The 8,719-nt window shown below is 41.2% G+C and overlaps 1 non-coding gene across 1 annotated transcript; it reads left to right on the top strand.

Moving 5' to 3' along the window:
• The first annotated feature begins 6,605 nt into the window (after nt 1–6,605).
• Nucleotides 6,606–6,709, top strand: LOC132516518 (U6 spliceosomal RNA). Its single transcript, XR_009539351.1, has one exon. It is a non-coding gene; the product is annotated as a U6 spliceosomal RNA (small nuclear RNA).
• Nucleotides 6,710–8,719: the final 2,010 nt, after the last annotated feature.

Genomic DNA, 8,719 nt, shown 5'->3' with positions numbered 1-8,719 from the left:
GCAGAAAGAGAAGCTACCGCAATGAGAAACCTGCGCACCGCAATGAAGAGTAGCCCCCTTTTGCTGCGGATAGAGAAAGACTGCACATAGCAACAAAGACCCAACGCAGCCAAAAATAAATAAATAAAAATAAATAAATAAATAAATATATTAAAAAAACAAAAAGGTCCCTTCCATTGCTTAGGAGGCAGTGGCCTTATGGAATCTCAAGCTCCTGACTAAATGGGCACTGGACCAACATGTGAGAACCAACCTCTGTGCTGACTGTGTTTGAAGAATGGGATTCAGAAATATCTAACAAATGGCCCGGTGACTAAACTGACCTCATTTCTTGTGCGCACGTGGGCACGAACAGGCACACACACAGACTCCCAAACCAGAAAAACTTGCTTGATTGCCCTATATTCCTGGTAGGCCATGGATTCTTGGTTTCAGTTCATTTAGAGTTCAGGAATTCCAAAAATAGCACGCACTGCCTTTCAAGGTGAAGGCTGTATGCGTGAATTATGATCCCATTTCAGATGATTGTCAAAGGACAGACAAATCACAGATAAAGATGTTTCCTTCTCTTTTTTTTTTTTTTGCAAATTAGCATATCCAGTAAAAGGATTTGGGGCACCTATACCCATACATTAGGGGAGGATACAAGCCCCCAGCACAATTATTTAGAGCTTTTGAGGTAATCTGAATATTATGTACCTAGACAGATAGAATGCTTCCTAAATCTCCTTAAGAAGTCTTCATCTAGAATACTTGGGTGTTTCCAAACTCTCATCAAAAAGAATAACATTATGGTGTTTGCTAGTGTTCTAGCATGGTGACTGAGAATGATGGTCTATATCAGCAGTCCCCAACCTTTTTGGCACCAGGGGCCAGTCTTGTGGAAGGCAATTTTCCCACGGACTGGGGCAGTGAGGCGGTGGGAGGGATGATTCAGGCAGTAATGCGAGCGATGGGGAGCCACAGATGACGCTTTGCTCGCTAGCCCGCCTCTCACCACCTGCTGTGCGGCCTGGTGCCTAATAGGACACAGGCCGGTACCAGTCTGCGGCCTGGGGGTTGGGGACTCCTGGTCTATATCATGGTTCTTAAAATTTTTGATCTTAGGAACCTTTTGCACTCCTAAACAGTGGGTTATATCCACTGACAATTATATTATAAATTAAAATGGAGCAATTTAAAAACACAAACATACACAGTACACCTTCCAGTTTCTATCAGAGTGATAACATCATCACATGTCATGTAGCCTCTGGAAAACTCCACCATACCCTTGGGAGGCAAGAAAAGTAAGAAAGGCAAATAACATCTCAGTGTTATTATGAAAATAATTTTGACCTCACAGAAATCCCAAAAAGGATTTCAGAGACTCCAGGGGTCCCCAGACCATGCTTTGAGAACATCTAGTATACAGCATATACCCTTGCATCTCCAGCCTTCCAGGGAAAGGGATGCCAGGATGCGTAACTCACCTACCTGAGAAATCTGGTCCCTTGGCAGAGATTAGAGAGAAGGCAGCAGCAGTTTTTCAAAATTTGGTGGTATTGACTTTTTAATTAATTAGTTTGGCTGCATTGGGTCTTTTTTGCTGCGCACAGGCTTCTTCTCTAGTTGCGGCGAGCAGGGGCTACTCTTTGTTGCGGTGTGTGGGCTTCTCATTGCGGTGGCTTCTCTTGTCATGGAGCACAGGCTCTAGGTGCGTGGGCTTCAGTAGTTGTGGCTAATGGGCTCTAGAGCGCAGGCTCAGTAGTTGTAGCACATGGGCTTAGTTGCTCCGTAGCATGCTGGATCTTCCCATACCAGGGCTTGAACCCGTGTCCCCTGCATTGGCAGGCAGATTCTTAACCACTGCACCACCAGGGAAGCCCTTCAGATTTATTTTTTAACATGGATAATCTTGGGTAGACTTGTTTGATTAAAGGCTAAAGCCAGATTTTGCTGTTTTAAAAATAAATGACGCTTGTTATAATAAAAATCTACAGACATGAGTCAGACTTACTCCTACTTTTTATCTTCTTTCACCCCAACAGGGAACTTAAAAAGCAATCAGTCAGCACAATTCTTTTTTTTTTTATTTAATTAACTTATTTATTTTTGGCTGTGTTGGGTCTTCGTTTCTGTGCGAGGGCTTTCTCTAGTTGCGGTGAGCGGGGCCACTCTTCATCGCGGTGCGCGCGCCTCTCACTGTCGCCGCCTCTCTTGTTGCGGAGCACAGGCTCCAGACGCGCATGCTCAGTAGTTGTGGCTCACGGGCCTAGTTGCTCCACGTCATGTGGGATCTCCCCAGACCAGGGCTCAAACCCTTGTCCCCTGCATTGGCAGGCAGATTCTAAACCACTGCGCCACCAGGGAAGCCCCTCAGCACAATTCTTTTACTGCCAGAAATGGAGAGAAATTCTGTATTTAGGAGAATCCATGCAAAAAATCAAGTATGTAACACAAAGCCATTGTCACCTCCAGTCCCCAGTTTAACCTTGGGAAATCCCACAGGCCTTTACTGCCTCTGCCCTCATCAGGGTCACTCATCTTTTCCCTGGCCCCCGACTGTCAAAGCTCATGGGAGGCCTGTCAAGGGTCTGTTGGCTCCTGGGCCCTGTGGTATTACACATTAGAGCTGCCCATCTACCTGAAAATGTGCAAGAATCATATAACTCCAGGGAGCAGAAGTGTAACAGGGTTGGCAGAATGGCCTTGTCTCCTCCTAAGGAAGCCCTGTCTAGAATGTCCTGTGTGGATGTAGCTACTCCAGTTGGGGGAGGTCTGAAGGCTGAGGACGGCCCTGCCCAACAGAATATAGAAAATGTCCAGGAAGAAGAGGAAGCACAACCTTGTTTCTGTTAATGAATCTATAAACTACAGTCTTAAGAATCAAGATTAAAGAAATGGATAAAACTTAACTAATCTCTAGAAAAAACTGAGATGATCAATCATGTTTCAACCATGTCCCCCCTCAAGCCCATCTTAATTTCTCACCTTAGTAAGTACTGTCCCTATATCATACGTGTAATTCTTGCCTCTCTAGAAAAATGTGTCACTTCATGAGGATGAGAACAATATCTCATGCTCCCACCATATCCCCATGGGAGCTACCCAGACACATACGCAAGAGATACTTAGAAGGAAGAAAATCCATTTCTCAGTTGCTAAGCAATATGAAAAAAATAAGAGGTGAGATCCTTATATTCGGGGATCTGAGGATACAAAGGGTTTAGGTATTAGGACCCTGCCTTTGACTAACTTATCATTGGAGAAACAACACACATATACACAAATGAAGAGCATGGGTACAGGCCAGTATGGGAATAAGCATGAGTTACTCTCTGCTATAAACTGAACCCTGGTGATTGCAGCAATAACGTTCTCATAGCACCAACTGTCCAGCCCTCTGGACAGGAACAAAGGTGCAATTGTGTGACCTCGTCAGGAAAGTTGGTCAGAGGAGAAATAGACATATTCACCCACACACAATGTTATCTCTTGTTCCTTGCAGAGTCTTTGGCAAGAGGTTTAACTGCCTGGCCAGTGGAGTGCAGAATGCTGAAATAAGGCATTGGCAAATGTTTGCAGTTTCGAGGAAAACTTGTTCCGAAACCTCTTGGGATTGGCCTCCCCTGGGTCCTGTGTAACGGTGACCATCCTATGGGATGTCACATGGCCAGAGAGTCAGTGACTTTCAGATTCCTTGCTGAGAATCTGAGAGGAGCAAGGAGGAGGACAGAGAGGAGGACTCTCTCCTTGCTTCCTAGATTCTCACATGGAGAAAACTACATGAAGAGTAAGAGTGTCTAAAAAACAAGAAAGATACTGGGTAACATCAGTTGGCTCTTAGGAGTGGAACTGAATGGCTAGAGGACAGAAATTGACAGAAGGAGATTTTTCATAGTACACCCTTCTTTACTCTTTGAGTTTTAAACCACATGAACGTTTTTCATTGACTCAAAAACAACAAAAAAAAGAGGAAATGAAGAAAAGAAAAGAAAAAAAAAAACCCTTCAAGAGTTGCCAGGGAGATTTCTAGCTTTGGAATTGGAAATCTGATAAACTATCAACATAATTACTCATCTTCCTGAAAAAACAGACAAAGGAGTCCTTGATACTATATACAAGGTTCAGGCAAGCATCCAGGTCAAAGATAAATTTTATCTCTGGCCCTTGGAAGTTCTGCTACTGAAATGCTAGTTCTGGCAAGTAGTAACAAATGTCTCAAGCTTATGTAGCATTTTAAGCTTTTCAAACACTTTCACTTATTTTTCCTCTCTCTTTGCATCAGTTCCCCAGTGTTCTCCTTACATTAAACAGGAGCAGTAATGATCCACGCAAGCTGTCCCTTTAACAAACACAGTCCTTTCCTGGGCACTGCTACAAAAATGCTTCATTTTATTGTAACAAGTGCACCTGCTTCTTTTTTATGGCACTGCCTACATGGGACTAGTCTCTTGCACAAAACCCTTGAAATATTTGGTGGCATGACCATGTTCTCCTTAGTCTTTTTAAAAATAAATGAATAGTTAATTATGTAATTGAAGTATAGTTGATTTACAGCATTTTGTTAGTTTCAGGTGTACAGCAAAGTGATTCAGTTATGTATACACTCTTTTTCCAATTCTTTTCCTTCATAGGTTACTACTGTGCTATACAGTAGGTCCTTGTTGTTTACTTACTTTACATACAGTAGTGTGTATCTGTTAATCCCAGACTCCTAGTTTATCCCTTCCCCCACCTCCCCCTTGGTAACCTTAGGTTTGTTTTCTATGTCTTTGAGTCTATTTCTGTTTTGTAAATAAGTTCATTTGTATCATTCTTTTTGATTCCACATATAAGTGATATATAATATTTGTCTTTGTCTGTCTGACTTACTTCACTTAGTATGATAATCTAGGTCCATCCATGTTGCTGCAAATGGCATTATTTCATTCCTTTTTAATGGGTGAGTAGTATTCCATTGTACATTTGTACCAAATCTTCTTTATCCATTCATCTGTCAATGGAGATTCATGTTGCTTCCATGACCTGGCTATTGTAAATAGTGCTACAATGAACATTGGGGTGCATGTGTCTTTTCGAATTAGAGTTTTTGTCTTTTCCAGATATATGCCTAGGAGTGGAATTGTTGGGTCATATGGTAGTTCTATTTTTAGTTTTTTAAGGAAACTCCATACTGTTTTCCATAGTGGTACACCAATTTACATTCACATCAACAGCATACAAATGTTTTTCTCCACATCCTCTCTAGCATGTATTATTTGTGGACTTTTTAACCCTTAAGGCTTATGTTAAACTTATGAGCCCCAGGTTCTTTGGCTAGTATGATGTGGCCCAGTCATCCTCTCTGGACCTATCCCAGTGCCACTCAAAACAAGGGACTTAGAGTGGAATCTAAAACTCCAGATGTGACCTGGCCGGATGTGGCTGTGTGACCATCACTCTCCCTTGTTCTGGAGCTCCTGCTTCCAGAAATGAGACTAAAAGGGCATTAGTTGTCCTAGCAGCTACATCACTTCATTCTCTCACATTGACTTGCCACCAACTAAAGCCTTTTTGTCCTTTTAGTGAGAATAGCTGTTCTGACTGCTTTCCTCAGGCTGCTAATATTTTAAAAACCTATATACATGACTATATTCTTCCTTATTAAGGTTCCCCTGGCTAGATTCCAGCCATTTTCAAATCTAGATTCCATCAATCATTAGTTCTCCCAAGTTTGACTATCTGGTCCTCTGTCTTCCTCTCAGTCTTTGATACAAACCTTGTCAGGAGCCAAACCCCATGGCATGACTTTAAAGCCCTCCCTTTAGATCAGTGATTTTCAAGGGCCTTTTCTTAAATCTCTATTCTATTATGAAAAGATTAAAATATACAGAGAAGTAGGACTAGTAGCGCAAAGAACACCTATGTATCCTCCACCTATAGGGTCTACAATTGTCAATATTTTGTCACATTTCCTCTATTTACATATTGTTTAGCTCAACCATTTAAAAATAAAAACACATGACATTTTACCACTAATAGTTCATTTTACCACTTGCAGCTCTGCACCCCACCCCTGCAAAATTCTCCTTCAAAGGATAGCACCTTTATCAAAAGTAACAAAAAATGAACAATAATTCCTGCTTGTTTCCTCCACTTCGTCCATATTCAAATTCCCCAATTTGTTGCCAACATGTCTATCATGGCTTTGACAAAACGAAATTAAATCAAGTGACACATTGCAGTTTTGGCTCTTTTAATCTAAAAAAACAATTCCTCAACTTCTTTTTTTCAATGAATTGCCTGTCAAAGAGACAAAGATAATTGTGTTTTAGAATGCTAAAGACCTCTTTAAATACTGTCTGTCTTCATGTTGGTAATTTCAAATGCTGCTACCGGATGTGAACGATTTATTGAAAAACTACTAATTTTTCTTGTCTATTAATCAAATCCCTATGTAACTACCAATAAGAACTTCTGATAAGCATGAGATAACACTCTGACCATATCAGGTTGATAGAATCACAGGGATAAACTCGGAATCGTGTTACTTTATAATTGTGTAACTTTGGTCAAGTTACTTAACCCCTGTGTATCTTGGTCTCCTGTGCTCTATAATGAAGATAAAAGTATCTGTCTCAATAATAAGAGCAGCATGTATACTAAAATTGGAAGGATACAGAGAAGGTTAGCATGGCCCCTGCACAAGAGTGACATGCAAATTTGTGAAGCGTTCCATATTTTTTAAGCTATGTATATTTATTAGATATTGCAAAATATCCCTTTATGAGAGTTTTCTAATTTATATTATCACCAGAAATGTATGCAAGTGCCTGTTTCCCTCAGCTTCAACAACAGTGGTAGTAGTTTTTATTTTTAAATCAATTTTAGAGAAATTATATCTCTGTGTAATTGAAATTTGTATTTCTCAAATTATGAGATCAGACATATTTGCAATATGTTTAAGAGTCATTTTTATATATTTTTTGGTAAATTGTTCAGCTTTTAAACTTATTTTACTATCATGACCCATTAATTTTTTTAATTAATTAATTTATTTTTATTTATTTTTGGCTGCATTGGATCTTTGTTGAGCTATGTGGGCTTCTCATTGCGGTGGCTTATCTTGTTGCGGAGTGTGGGCTCTAGGCGCACGGGCTTCATTGTGGTGCACGGGCTCTAGAGCGCAGGCTCAGTAGTTGTGGTGCATGGGTTTAGTTGCTTCGCGGCATGTGGGATCTTCCCGGACCAGGGATTGAACCCGTGTCCCCTGCATTGCAGGCAGGTTCTTAACCACTGCACCACCAGGGAAGTCCTTGACCCATTAATTTTTAAAGAATAAAATATTTAATTAGCCAAATGGCACAAAAGAAAAAAATCCTACAAGGATTGATGCAATAGCACTCATGGTTTCCATTTAGAGTCTCTGACCGCAGGAGCAAACAAATTTTCATTTAACATTTGGAAAGCTGACTTTTTAAACTAACATTTATCAAACTCATACTGTATGCTCATAAATGATCAGCTGAACACTTATTGTGTTCCCTACTACATGCTGGACACTGTGAATTCACATTTCATCTTTACAGCAACCCTACAAAATAGGTAGAGTTATTATCCCCATTATATGAATGAGGAAATTGAACTCACACATGTTAAATAAGTTCGCCAGGTTCACACCAAGTTGGGAATTGAACTGAGGTCTTTCTGAGCATGTAGTTGGAGCTCTTTCCACTACCCTACTCTGCCTCTTTGATTGTAAACAGTGCCCAGTTCTTATTCAGCACAGTATATCTCATATTTCCTTGCAATCAATCACCTCAACCTTGTTAGAGTTAAGTCCAAAGTAGCAATTCCTCTGTGGAATCCTCTACCTTCTGAGGGATAAAAATGGCTCCAAACCAAGCCAGGCCAAGCCTCGTCTTGTGTTTTCTCAGGGTAAGGAATGCCATGTGCTTGCTCCAGGCAGAGGCCTCTGTTCTCTCAGCCTGTTATCGGCGTGTGTCATGTGTTTGGAATGGGAAGCAGGCTCTGGCATGAAACTTGCCCACAAGGATAGACAGGGCTTGGGCGGTGGATGGTAGAGGGTAGGAAAGCAGACTAGACCCAAGAGTGTGGCAAAGTCAGTGAACGAGTCTTAACAGCAGTCAGCCCTGGTGTTCCAGTCCACAGCTGGAGCCCAAAGTGGAGCACAGCAGCAGTGGGGAGGGAGGTGCAGGAGTGTGTATGGAGGGGAAAGGAGACACTTGAAAATGTCACGGGCAGGAGTTCATCATCTTGGAAGTCTGGTTACCTATGGCAAAACCCCATCGTGGAACAAGTTTCAAAGAGCTGCCCATAGAAGGGAGTCTGGCCAGAGCAAAACTAGAAAGCCCAGGGATTCCCAGGAGGAACATATCATGATCTATGGGGGAGGAGTGTAGTTAGAAAGTGCATGCAATATTTCAATATTTTGCATGTACACATATTTAAAATAAAATATTCTTATTGTGTTAAAATAGAACATAGTGAAAGTAAATTTGAACAAAGTCTTTTTAGCTGGTGAGGATGTTCAGAAACTTAGACTCTAGCCAAAAACTATTAGTTATCTTGCGCATATTAGTGACTTTCGAGGAGGTTGTGAAATTTTTGTGTTAAAAGAGAGGGCATCAGTTTCAATATTAAGAAACCTTTGGAAAGTAGAAGAGAAATAAGGAGTCCAGTTCTGGGGGCAGGCTTTGTTGCCCCCAAGGGCAATGAGTTAGCCTAGGGCTTC

This window comes from Lagenorhynchus albirostris, chromosome 2, assembly GCF_949774975.1.
Source record: "Lagenorhynchus albirostris chromosome 2, mLagAlb1.1, whole genome shotgun sequence".
Lineage (NCBI taxonomy): Eukaryota > Metazoa > Chordata > Mammalia > Artiodactyla > Delphinidae > Lagenorhynchus > Lagenorhynchus albirostris.
This window is presented reverse-complemented; position numbering and strand designations above follow the sequence as displayed.